This window comes from Echinops telfairi, unplaced genomic scaffold (genome assembly GCF_000313985.2).
Source record: "Echinops telfairi isolate 266 unplaced genomic scaffold, ASM31398v2 ScPeMD7_31;HRSCAF=116, whole genome shotgun sequence".
NCBI classification, from domain to species: domain Eukaryota; kingdom Metazoa; phylum Chordata; class Mammalia; order Afrosoricida; family Tenrecidae; genus Echinops; species Echinops telfairi.
The window spans coordinates 38,483,192-38,494,930 of record NW_022103928.1 but is presented as its reverse complement, the minus strand read 5'-3'; positions in this window follow the sequence as shown (position 1 = coordinate 38,494,930).

The window sequence follows — 11,739 nt, the reverse complement described above, 5'->3', positions numbered from 1 at the left end:
ATTAACAGCTTGTAGTATCAAAACCCTATATGGGGTTGTATGGGTTAGAATTGATTTTATGGTAGTGGGTTTGACATTACAGTCAGTGGTCCAGGACCACTCAGACTGCATAGGAAACATTAATTTGCCCTGTTCCTTCTCATTTTTGTATCCTGATTACCCTCTATCAATAATGGAAACTAAGAGTGTAAGATGGTCAATATATATATATATATATATACACACATATATGCCTTTAATATTTTTATTGAAAAATTCCATTATCTTTTAATTTCATTTTTATATGAATTTTCTGATGCTTTCATACAACTTTAGCTCACTAGTACTGGAGAATGAATACTTGCCATATAGCATGTCTTTATTGTATATTTAGTGAGAGGAAGTTAGCCAAGCTTGTAAGCCTAATAGATGATAATTACTAGTTGAAAGAATAGTCTTGGATCTTGAGTAATAGAGCAAATAACTAACTTATATTTGCTCTTGGAGTATTTTATTTTATTTTTTTGCTTTTGGAGTATTTTAAAAAATATTGGGTATGAACAAAATGTTAAGGTAGATTATCTGTGATAGAGTGTGATAGTGCGTTGCTACTGTTTTTTCTTATTTTAAATCATTGGGAGCTTGTAGAGCTCTTATCACAATCCATCCATCATGTCAAGCACAGTTGTACATAGGTTACCATTATCATTTTCTATTTGAGCCCTTGGTATCAGCTCTTCATTTTTTATTCTCTCCTACCCTACCCTCCCTCCCTCATGAACCCTTAATAATTTATAAATTATTATTTTTTCATGTCTTACACTGACTGATGTCTCCCTTCACCCACTTTTCTGTTGTCCCTCTTCCTGTGAGTGGGTTATATGTAGATCCTTGTGATCGGCTCCCTCTCTCTCCCCTACCTTCTCCTTACCCTCCAAGTATCACTACTCTCATTATTGGTCCTCAGGGTTTTATCTGTCCTGGATTCCCTGTGTTTCCAGCCTTTATGTGTATCTGTGTACATGCTCTGGTCTAGCCAGATTTGTAAGGTAGAATTGGGGTCATGATAGTCAGGGTGATGGGGAGCACTAAAGAACTAGCAGTGGTTCTGAACCTTCCTAATACCACAACCCTTCAATACAGTTCCTCATGTTGTGGTGTCCCCCAACCATAAAATTATTTTTGTTGCTATGTCATAACTAACTTTGCTACTGTTATGAATCATAATGTAAAATTTGATATGCTGGATGTATTTTCATTGTTACAAATTGAACATAATTAAAGCATATGATTAATCACAAAACAATATGTAATTATATGTTGTGAAATATTTCTACTTGCAAATCAAAGAAGTTTTGTCTTGAAGCATGGTGTAGCATAGGGTCTTCACTCCCCTTGCTCATATGTGGCCGTATCTGCACGTAGGCAGACCCGCTTGGAGACGGACAGAGGAGTGCTGTCTCGGTTCCTAAGACCATTGGAAATATGTTTTCCGATGGTCTTACGCAACCCCTGTGAAAGGGTCGTTCAACCTCCAAAAGGGTCGCGACTCACAGGTTGAGAACCGCTGCACTAGAGGAAGCATGTTTCATCAGTGCTATACTGTACCTGACTGGCTCCTCTTCCTTGTGACCCTTCGTTAAGGGGATATCCGTTTGACTACAGAAGGGCTTTGGGTCTCCACTCCTCATTCTCCCTCATTCACATTGATTTGTTTGTTCTGGGTCTTTGATGCCTTATACCTGATCAACACTTCGTGATCACACAGGCTGGTGTGCTTCTTCCATGTGGGCTTTGTTGCTTCTGAGCTAGATGGCCACTTGTTTATCTTCAAGCCTTTAAGACCCCAGATGCTATATCTTTAAATAGCTGGGTACCGTCAGCTTTCTTCACATTTACTGATGTACCCATTTTGTCTAAAGTGATTGTGCTGGGAAGGTGAGCATCATGGAATGCCAGGTTATTAGAACAAAATGTTATTGTGTTGAGAGAGTAATTGAGTAGAGGCCAAATGTCCGCCTGTTACCTTAATACTTAACATATAAATATATCTACATGGATCTATTTCTCTATTGTTTTATATAAATATATTTACATATATACATGCCTGTATTTAGGCCTTTATAAGTGCCCTTTGCCTAGTCCTTCCTTCTATGTTATTTCCTTTTACTTTCCTCTTGTCCCACTATCATGTTTTGCCTTCATTCTGGTTTCAGTAATCCCTTTCAGCTACATTGCCCTTGATCAGGCCCCTCCAGGCATCCTTGTCATTGATTTTAGATCACTTGTTCCCTTGTGCCTGGGTTGGTTGACACCCGCTTTCCTTTCCCTCGCCTCCTCCTTTCCCGTGTCTCCTCCCCAACCATCAGTTGTTTTCTCCTCTGGAAGCCTATGATATCTAGGTAGAAATGCAGAGACACACTAATAAGCACAAAAATAAGACAGCAAAACAAAACAAAAACCGACGACAAAAAAAGGAAAAGCCTATAAATAGTTCCAGGTCCATTTGTTGACCTTTAGGAGTGTTTATGGGTTGAGTCTGATGGGGTACCATGCTCTGGCCCCAAAGTCTATTTTTGGTATTCCCCAGGGACTTCAACGTTTTGCTCCTTTTGCTGCTCTGTTGCACGCCCTTAGCTTTTCGCCCCAGTGTAGTGGGGTCAGATTGGGCACAATTCCCGCAATGTGCTTCCAGTGTTGGCCCCTGTGGTGCTATGGGTCAGTGAGGGATGTCGTGTCGTGGGGCCGGCCCTATGGTCCTCTGTGCATTGGCTGCTCTGAGCAGGAATATTAACCTTAGGGCTTGGTGGGCCAGGATGTGTTCCTCTCTCTTCCCTTTCTTCATTTGCTCCTGTGTGCTCTGATCAGATGTGCCCCTTTCCCTGAGCTGTAGCTTCAGTGCAGCCCTCTGAAGTGAATTCTTCTTGGGGGTGTCGGTGGGGTGTCCACGTAGTTGGGATTAGGCAGTTTTTTCTTAGTTATGTATTCTGGGAATTTATCAGCTAATGAAATGACACTTCACCAGCTACCTTAAAAATCTGTACCTGCTTCCATTCCATAAGCCAAATAGTATTATACTAAATTTAATACCACTATATGAATTATACACTTTTAAAAAAGAATACCTTAAAATCAGAAATAATAAATGCTTGTATTTGGTAGGTTTTAAAGCCAAAGATAACAAAATATCATTAATAGACATATGGCCTCTTTTTGATTATATTTCTTAAAATCTATGGGTGAGTAGTGATAAGCAGAAGGGGCGTTTACCTTTTCTTTTGTTCAGTAGAGTAGGGAGATGTGTGAAAAGTGTATCATGGATGGCAAGATAGTTTATGTACAATAACACCTTATTTACATGGGTGGTTAAAAGTTGCAATATATAGAGTAGCAAAAGACCTTAGAATTTAGAATAACTATGTCCAAGTTCACACACACTCTTAAGAATTTGACACATAGGGCTAATCTGTAGGAACTGAGATATATTTGTAATACAGTCCCTGAATCAAGGCTGCCCTCTGTCCTATATTTGCTAAGCGTTCTTTAGGAACACAGGGTAGGGAAGGGAGAGGGCATGTATGTCTAATGCTTTTTACAATTACTTCTTTAGACAAATCATTAAAAAAGAAATTATTTTTAAGGGATTGTTTGGGTAGAATAGAGAAACAAATCCAGGGAACTCGTGTGTGAAAAAGAGTTTTATGTAAAAGAATAATTGTATATATATATTATATATACAATATATATATATATATATATATTTTAAAAACATTTTATTAGGGGCTCATACAACTGTTATCCCAATCCATACACACATCAATTGTGTAAAGCGCATTTGTACATCGTTTCTCAAAACATTTTCTCTCCATTTAAACCCCCGACATTAGGTCCTCATTTTTCCCCTTCCTCCCCCCTCCCCCCTCCTGCATGAGCCCTTGATAGTTTATAAATGGGTATTTTGTCATATCTTGCCCTGTCCGACGTCTCCCTTCACCCACTTTTCGGTTGTCTGTCCCCCAGGGAGGAGGTCACACACAGTTCCATGTAATCGGTTCCCTCTTCCCTACCCATTCTCCCTTTACCCTCCCTGTTTTGCCACTCACACCACTGGTCCTATAGGGCTCATCCGTCCTGGATTTCCTGGATTTTCAGTTCCTATCTGTACCAGTGTACCTCCTCTGGTCTAGCCAGTCTTGCAAGATAGAATTTGAGTCATGGTAGTGGGAGCGGGGAGGAAACCTTTAGGAACTAGAGGAAGGTTGTATTTCTCATCATTGTTACATCGCACCCTGACTGGCTCATCTCCTCCCCTAGACCCCTCTGCAAGGGGATCTCCAGTGGCCTACTAATGGGCTTTGGATCTCCACTCCGCACTCCCCCCATCATTCACTATGGTAAGATTTTTTGTTCTGATGATGCCTTACACCTGATCCCTTCGACACCTCGTGGTTGCATAGGCTGGTGTGCTTCTTCCATGTGGGCTTTGTTGCTTCTGAGCTTGATGGCCGCTTGATTACCTTCAAGCCTTTAAGACCCCAGACGCTATATCTTTTGAGAGCCAGGCACCATCAGCTTTCTTCACCACTTTTGCTACCTGCTTTGTCTTCAGTGATCCTTTCGACACCCCGTGATCACACAGGTTGATATGTTGTTCCATGTGGGCTTTGTTGCTTCTGAGCTAGATGGCCGCTTGTTTACCTTCAAGCTTTTAAGACCCCAGACGCTAGAATAATTGTATATTAAGAAAACATCCCAGCCCAGTCCAGATCAAGTTCATAAGTCTGACATTAGCCCATATGTCCGATACTGGTCCATAAATTACTCTTTAGACTCACACAGCCATGCAATGATGCCAAATGCAGGAAGAGCACAGGCCAGTGGGTGGAAAGCTTTGTAGATCCAGTGGCTGTGGAAGCAGCTAAGCACTGGTGTGAGTCTCCACTTGGCTCCTCCAGTTCCAGGGCTCTGGCTCCATCACTAGCTCCATGTGGCTTGTCAATAGGAATGTCAAGCAGAGAGAGTGTGTTTTGTGTCCTGCCTTCAGGGAGGAAGACAGGAATTCCCAGAATCCTCCGGAGAAGGCCATGCTCACTCACACAGGCCACATTGGCTATGACCTGATTAACAGGGTAGATGCTATCCCTTCACTCAAGTTGACAGAATATTATGTAACTACCACAGGGGTCAACTGAGCTATGGAAAAAAGGTAACTTTTTGGAGCCAGTTCATTAATTGAAGATTTCTAGTAGCTAATACTTTATTTATTATAGTCCAAATGACAGCACATAAAATTTCATTGATAAGAATAGTGAAAGAAAAAAGTGCTTCTGAAGCTCCTACGCTGGTAGAGATAAGGAGTTTTGAGAGAGATGGTGATTTAGGTCCCCCCATTTCCATGATCCTATCTATGGCATAGCTCATTATTGATGGCTCAGGGATCATTTCTCTTTGCATCACTTTTTTTTTGGGTGGGTGGGGATTTAAATTTGCACTATTTTAATGGTGTTCCCTGGGTATTTTCTTACATTTTACTCTTTGTTAAATAGCTAGAGCTCCATGAGCTTGAGAATCATGTCATCTACTGCCTGTGGGTGTGCATGTGATTGATACGGAGTATGTATTTGATGTATGTGTTTCAAAGGGACATATTCCCTTGAAACAAATTGGGTAATTGGTCAGAAAAATTCCAAAGTGAAAAAAAATAAGGCTTTGAAGGTAGATTAGAGGTGTTTTGGGGAACTTATGAAACATCTTTAGTACATTTTCAGTGAATATGCTTACCCTTCTCTCCTGACTTACTCCAAAGTTTTTGTTTACTCAGTCATATCTCAAGGAAGTACTACATACATTTACCACATTTTTCTAGCCCTAGCAATTTATGGCATTTAATAGGTAGTCCAAGGAGTCCTAGCCACACACTGTTTATGCAGCTGCTAACTGCAAGGTCATCAGTTCAAAACCACCAGCAGCTCTGAGAGTGAAACATGAGGCTTTCTATTCCTGTAAAGAGTTAACCCACAGGGATGGTTCTGGTTGGTCTCAGGGTTGCTATGTCACAAGATCAACTTGATGGCTTTGAGTTTTACTGGTTATTCCAAAGTTGAAAAACAGTATGTAGAATTTAAAAAGGGGACCATATCCTTGGGAAATCTAAGAAATATTTTACTTCCTCTTAGCAAAAGGAAGATTTCAGAGATGTAACAAAAACCACCTAGGCTTCCCTTGCCTAGAATTCTACCTTTAAGAACTCAAGTAATAAAATATATTTGTAAATGCAAGCAGTAATGGCTAAATTCACCTTTTTCCCTTTGTGTAGTAAGTAGCATAACAGGTGTGCTAGGTAATTTAGCATTAGGAATCAGATTATTTTTGAGGGAGTGTGATAATGATGTCTTTACCTTGAAAGGAGTATCTTGTGTGTTGTTCGTCTATGTACCTTAAGACAAAATCTATAGAAGTTAGTTTTTTTTTATGTACCCTTTACTCATTGATAAGACATGGTTATTAGACATGGTTATTGATAGACATGAATATTGTGAAGACCAGGTTGTTAATACAAAAATCAGTGTCAATGCATAAATGGAGGATGATTACACCAGATGACAAGGATGCCATACATCATTACATAGCTTCCATCCACTGAGACTAATGGCCTAGAAACTTATTAAATGTTCTTGCCTTGCATCTACGTGATTATTACTGCCAGATTCATTACTAAAAAAATAATTATATAGTGGACTTTTAACTATTGTTAAAATGCTAAGTATCAATTAATGAGCTGGTCAGTAAGTGAGTAGTAAGTGTATTTATAAGATCTGTCTGGACAAAGCAATCAAGCTGGGTATTATGGTTTGGATCCTTAGAAGTTAAATATTAGAGACGGTTAATACTTTGCAAGTGAGTCTTGGTGGCCTAGTGGTTACCTGTTGGGTTGTGATCCGCAAGGTCAGCAGTTTGAGATCGCCAGCCGTTCTGCCCCACATCACTACCATAAAAAAGAAATATACAGAGCAGCATAACCGTGTCTTATAGGGTCACTGTGAGTTGGCATTGACGCATGGCAGTGAGTGAGAAAACGTTACAATCTGTGGAAACGAGAAGGAATTTCTGACTAGTGGCTGATTGTGAAGACATAGGAAGGACATACCTGCCCACCATTTTCAGCATCGAGTGAAATATTTTAAAGATAACGTGCTGTAATACCTTGCATTCATGCCTCCTTACCTTTTTGAGCTTTAGTTTCCCCATCTTGTTCCACTGAAATTCTTGTTTATAAAGTAGGTATTTAAATTATGGACCAAATCATCTCTGATCACCACAGTGCCTCTTCCCAGTGGGGCCTGTAAATACTAACTTTTTCTCTAAAATTGCCTTGTAATTTTGAAGCATTTTCAGGTGAAGATGAGGCTACTTGCTCCCTTATACCGTCTTGGAACTCTGAGGGAGCAGTTCTACTCAGTTTTGTAGGATTGCTATGAGTCAGAACCAACTTGCCTGTGGCAAAAGAAGTATAAATTGCTTCCTTTTTCAGTTTGCCCTGAGTAGGTTATTGTTCTTCTTCCAGCTGACAAAATTATGTTGTGTGTACTCTCACTTTTTGTTCTTGTATTCCTAAGAAAAATCTGTTAAGAGGTGTTTTAGGAAGAAGGTAAATAAATGCCTCTTGAGCTCACCATATTACATACGTTCTTTAAATTACAGGTTTAAATACGAAACCTGTATTTTTATCATTAAAAGAAGTTGAATTTTAATACGGGGATTGATCCTAATGCCTTTTTTTCATCATTGGCATGAGGTAGACCCGTGGTTCTCAACTTTTCTAATGCTGTGACCCTTTACTACACATCCTCATGTTGTGGTGAACCCCCAACCATAAAATTTTTTTGTTGCTACTTCATAACTGTAATTTTGCTACTGTTATGAATCGGGCGACCCCTGTGAAAGGGTCACTCAACCCCCAAAGGGGTCGTGACCCACAGGCTAAGAACTGCTGAGGTAGACTGAGGGAAGGTTGAGTTATAATACAACTTGATGGAGGCTCACAGCTCTGGTATCACCTTTACTCTATTGCTGTATGGTAGTAGTCTTTGTGTTAGCCTGAGGGGATTTCCAGGTTTTGACTAGATTGGTATTTGTAAAACATACCCGAAACAAAACTCAAAACCTGTTGCCATTGCATTGATTCAACTCATTGTGACCCTGGAGGACAGAGGAGAACACAAGAGTTCTTTATGGAAGCAGACTGCCACATTTTTCTCACACACAGCTGCTGGTGTTGTGTTCAGACCTCTGACCTTTTTTCATTAGCAGCTAAGTGCTTTAACCACAGTGCTACCAGGTCTTCTAATGGAAAAAGATAAGGAGTGAAAAGATTATTCAGATTGCTAGAGTTGCAGTTTCGATCACCTCTTTGTCAGTCGCAAAGAGACTATTTAAAATACTTTTTAAAGCGAACTTTTCCAGTTACAGGTACTATTAAAGCGAACTTTTCCAGTTACAGGCACTATTAGGTATTGGGCAGAGAAAGCCCTGGTGAGTTGAGCTGCTAATCACCATGTCAGCAGTTCAAAATCACCAACCTCTGCCAGAGAAAGATGAGACTTCTAGTCCTGTAAAGATGTACAGCATCAGAAACCCATAGATGCCATTCTACCCTGAGTTGGAATCAACTCAGTGAGTGTGAGTGAGGCATTAAAGATGAAGCCAGTTTGTGATTTGGGGTAAGCTTGGACTCCTCCTAACTTGCATTGGCCGGGTGTTAGCACACCAGTCACTCTGCAGGAGAAAGATGAGGCTCCTGTAAAGATTTAAAGCTCTGGAAACCCTGTATAGGATTGCTATGAGTTGGAATTGACTCAATGGCAGTAGATTTGTTTTTCACTTGGTAGTTACTAGCTACCCAAGGTAGATATTAGCTAATACTATTATGAAGTATAATATTTGGTAAGTATGTATAGTACAAATATTGTTTCATCCTTTGCAATTTCATTTTTATTTTAATGGTTCATAGTAGTAGTAGAGGTTTATAATATATAAATTCAGTTTACACACACATACTCTCTCAGGGGCTCTAAAAAGTTCCATGATCTTTTAATTAAATTTAATCTTTTAATTTAAAAATTTCACACTTTCTAGCACATGATATGCCTTTAATGTTTTTTTATTAGTATGATAATCAAAAGAATTTAGATACCATATTTAATATGCTTCCTAAAAGTCCTAAGATTACAGGTCTTTAAATTTATTGTTAATAAGGATTAGTGAAAACAACTGAGTTCTTTTTTTTTTAAACATGATTTGACTGGTTTTGTTAGAAATTGCACACATTGACACTAGTTTTTCTTTAATTTAAAAGTTATATTAAAAAGATATGAATAATTGGTTTTCTATGGCTTCAAGATATAAAACTCAAATGCCATCAAGGCAATTGAGTTTTATATTTTAAACCATAATTTAGCACAGCACTATCTCTGTGTTAGAACTCTCTGGAATATTGGATATGTTCTTTATCTGCTTTCTGATATCACAGTCACTAGCCATGTAGGGTTATTATGCACTGAAATATGACTAGTGTGACCGAATTCTAATGAATTTAAATAAAATGAATTACAGCTACTGGGCACTGTAATTGTATAGCAGAGTTTTAGAAAGTGATTTTATTGAGTACAGTTTGCACCTGCTTCCAGTTCTTGTGTGTGCTTATATTTCTAGATATTTGTGGCTGATATTGTGAATGTTCTGTTGTAGGTGAGCCCAAGTAGCATAATGGGTTATGTGTTGAGCCACTAGTCAGAAGATCAGGAGTTCAAAACCACCCTCTGCCCCACAGGAGAATGAGTCTACTTCTGTAAAGAATTACATTCTCATACAGAAACCCACAGGGGCAGTTCTATACTGTTCTATAGAGGCTCTCTGACTAAATGGCAGTAAGTTGAGTGAGTGAGTATGTTTTTATGAAAATCACTTTGATTCTGTATTTTCAAAACAATAAGTTGAGTGAAGGACAGGTGCCACTTTTACTGATAGCACTGCTAAGTAAAGGAAGACATGGCAAAACTTTATGTTGCCCCCTTGATTTGTGGGTGAGTGGTTGAGATAGGAAGCCAAGTTTACTTTGCCTCCTAGTCCTTCTGAGGGCTTAAGTTTTTTCTGATATTGTCCTCTTCTGCGTAAATTGAACAAGTAGGATAAGGAGAGGAATGGTTCAAGACAAACTGCCCCTCTAGGATTGTTCTTTTTATTGATGTGGTAGTCATGCACATTGGTAGTTAATAAATATGAGATTGTGCCCTCCAGGAGAACACTGACGAGCTATTTATTTGTCCTTACAGTCTTATCTGTGGTTGTAAGTGAAGAGCAAGTATGATTGGCCAATCTTGAGAGTGTAAAGGTCATAAAAAATTTTTTATTGCCATAATTGGAATCTTGGAAGATTCTTGGTTTCTAAACAAGTGGTAGAGAGTTGATTTAGTTGCTTATCTTTGATTAGAGAAATAGTATATTCCTTTGGCTAAGGAAGCATTGTAATAACTATAAGTATATATTAAAATAATGCTAATTTTACTGCCCTGTGGATCTCTGAAACCCGCAAGGGCAGCTCTACCCTGTGCTTAAAGGACTGCTCTTGAGTTGGGATCTACTTGAAAGCTGTAACTGACATGGATCTTTTGGTTAAGCAGCAGTTTGCTTAAAATCGTTTTGGAATGAGGTAATATTTCTAAAATGTCAGGCTGTTTTTACCATCCAATATACAATCAATTATTATGTCTCTACTTGATTCTTGATCATATCATATATGATCATGATTATTAGTCTGATAGTTTTTTTCAATGACCTTTCATGATTTTTAAAGACCATTTTATTGGGAGCCCTTGCAGACTTCATAACATTTCGTTGTTCAAACACATCAAGCAGTGCTGTACAATTGCGAACACAGTTTCAAAATACTTTCCTCTTGCACTTGGCTCCTCTTTATCTTCCCCCGCCCCCTCCCGTGTGAATCCTATTTACTTATTTTTGCCCTATTTCACCCCACCCACCATCTACTTTCACATACTATTCTGCTGTTAACTCCCTTGAGTGGGGTTATCCAGTCATCCATGCTATCATTCCACCCCACTTCTGTACCCTCAGGTCTGTAATTCTGATGTTTGGGATTGGAAGGGGAAGGGAGGGAGGGCAGTTTGATTACCTTGCTACCATTGGCTGAGGACATCCTCAGAAACTGACAACTCCAGCTCGTTATCCACAGCCAAGAGAAGGTGAGCTCTGCTCCAGAGTTCTCCAGCTAGCCAGCCACATTCTCTGTCTCTCTTATTTTCAGTTCTGCACTGTGTCCATCCCCACAAGCACGCTGACCCTTGCTCCATACTGTACATAGAAAACTTAACCTGCTTGTTACTAAACCCCAGGTGGAGAGAATGCCTGAAGGCGCCCACGATCCTTTTTTTTTTTTTTTTCCTTTCTTAAGCCAGTTATTTCCTTTCTCAATCTTGCGTTGCAATCCTCTTAAGTACATGGAATACTGGGGTTGACCCCACAGTTTCTGATTCTGGATGCAAGAGTGATGCTGATGCAGCTGGTCCAAGTCTGCTTTGAGTACTGCTGCACAGACTTTGCAAAATAAAAACTTTCAAATTTTAGCATTTTTTCTGTATTTCTTAACTGGAATTCTTTTTAAAAAAATGGCGTAAATCAAGAGTATCACTGCAAAATACAAGAAACCTTTAGTAAACAAAAACAGCAAAACATGAAGCTCTG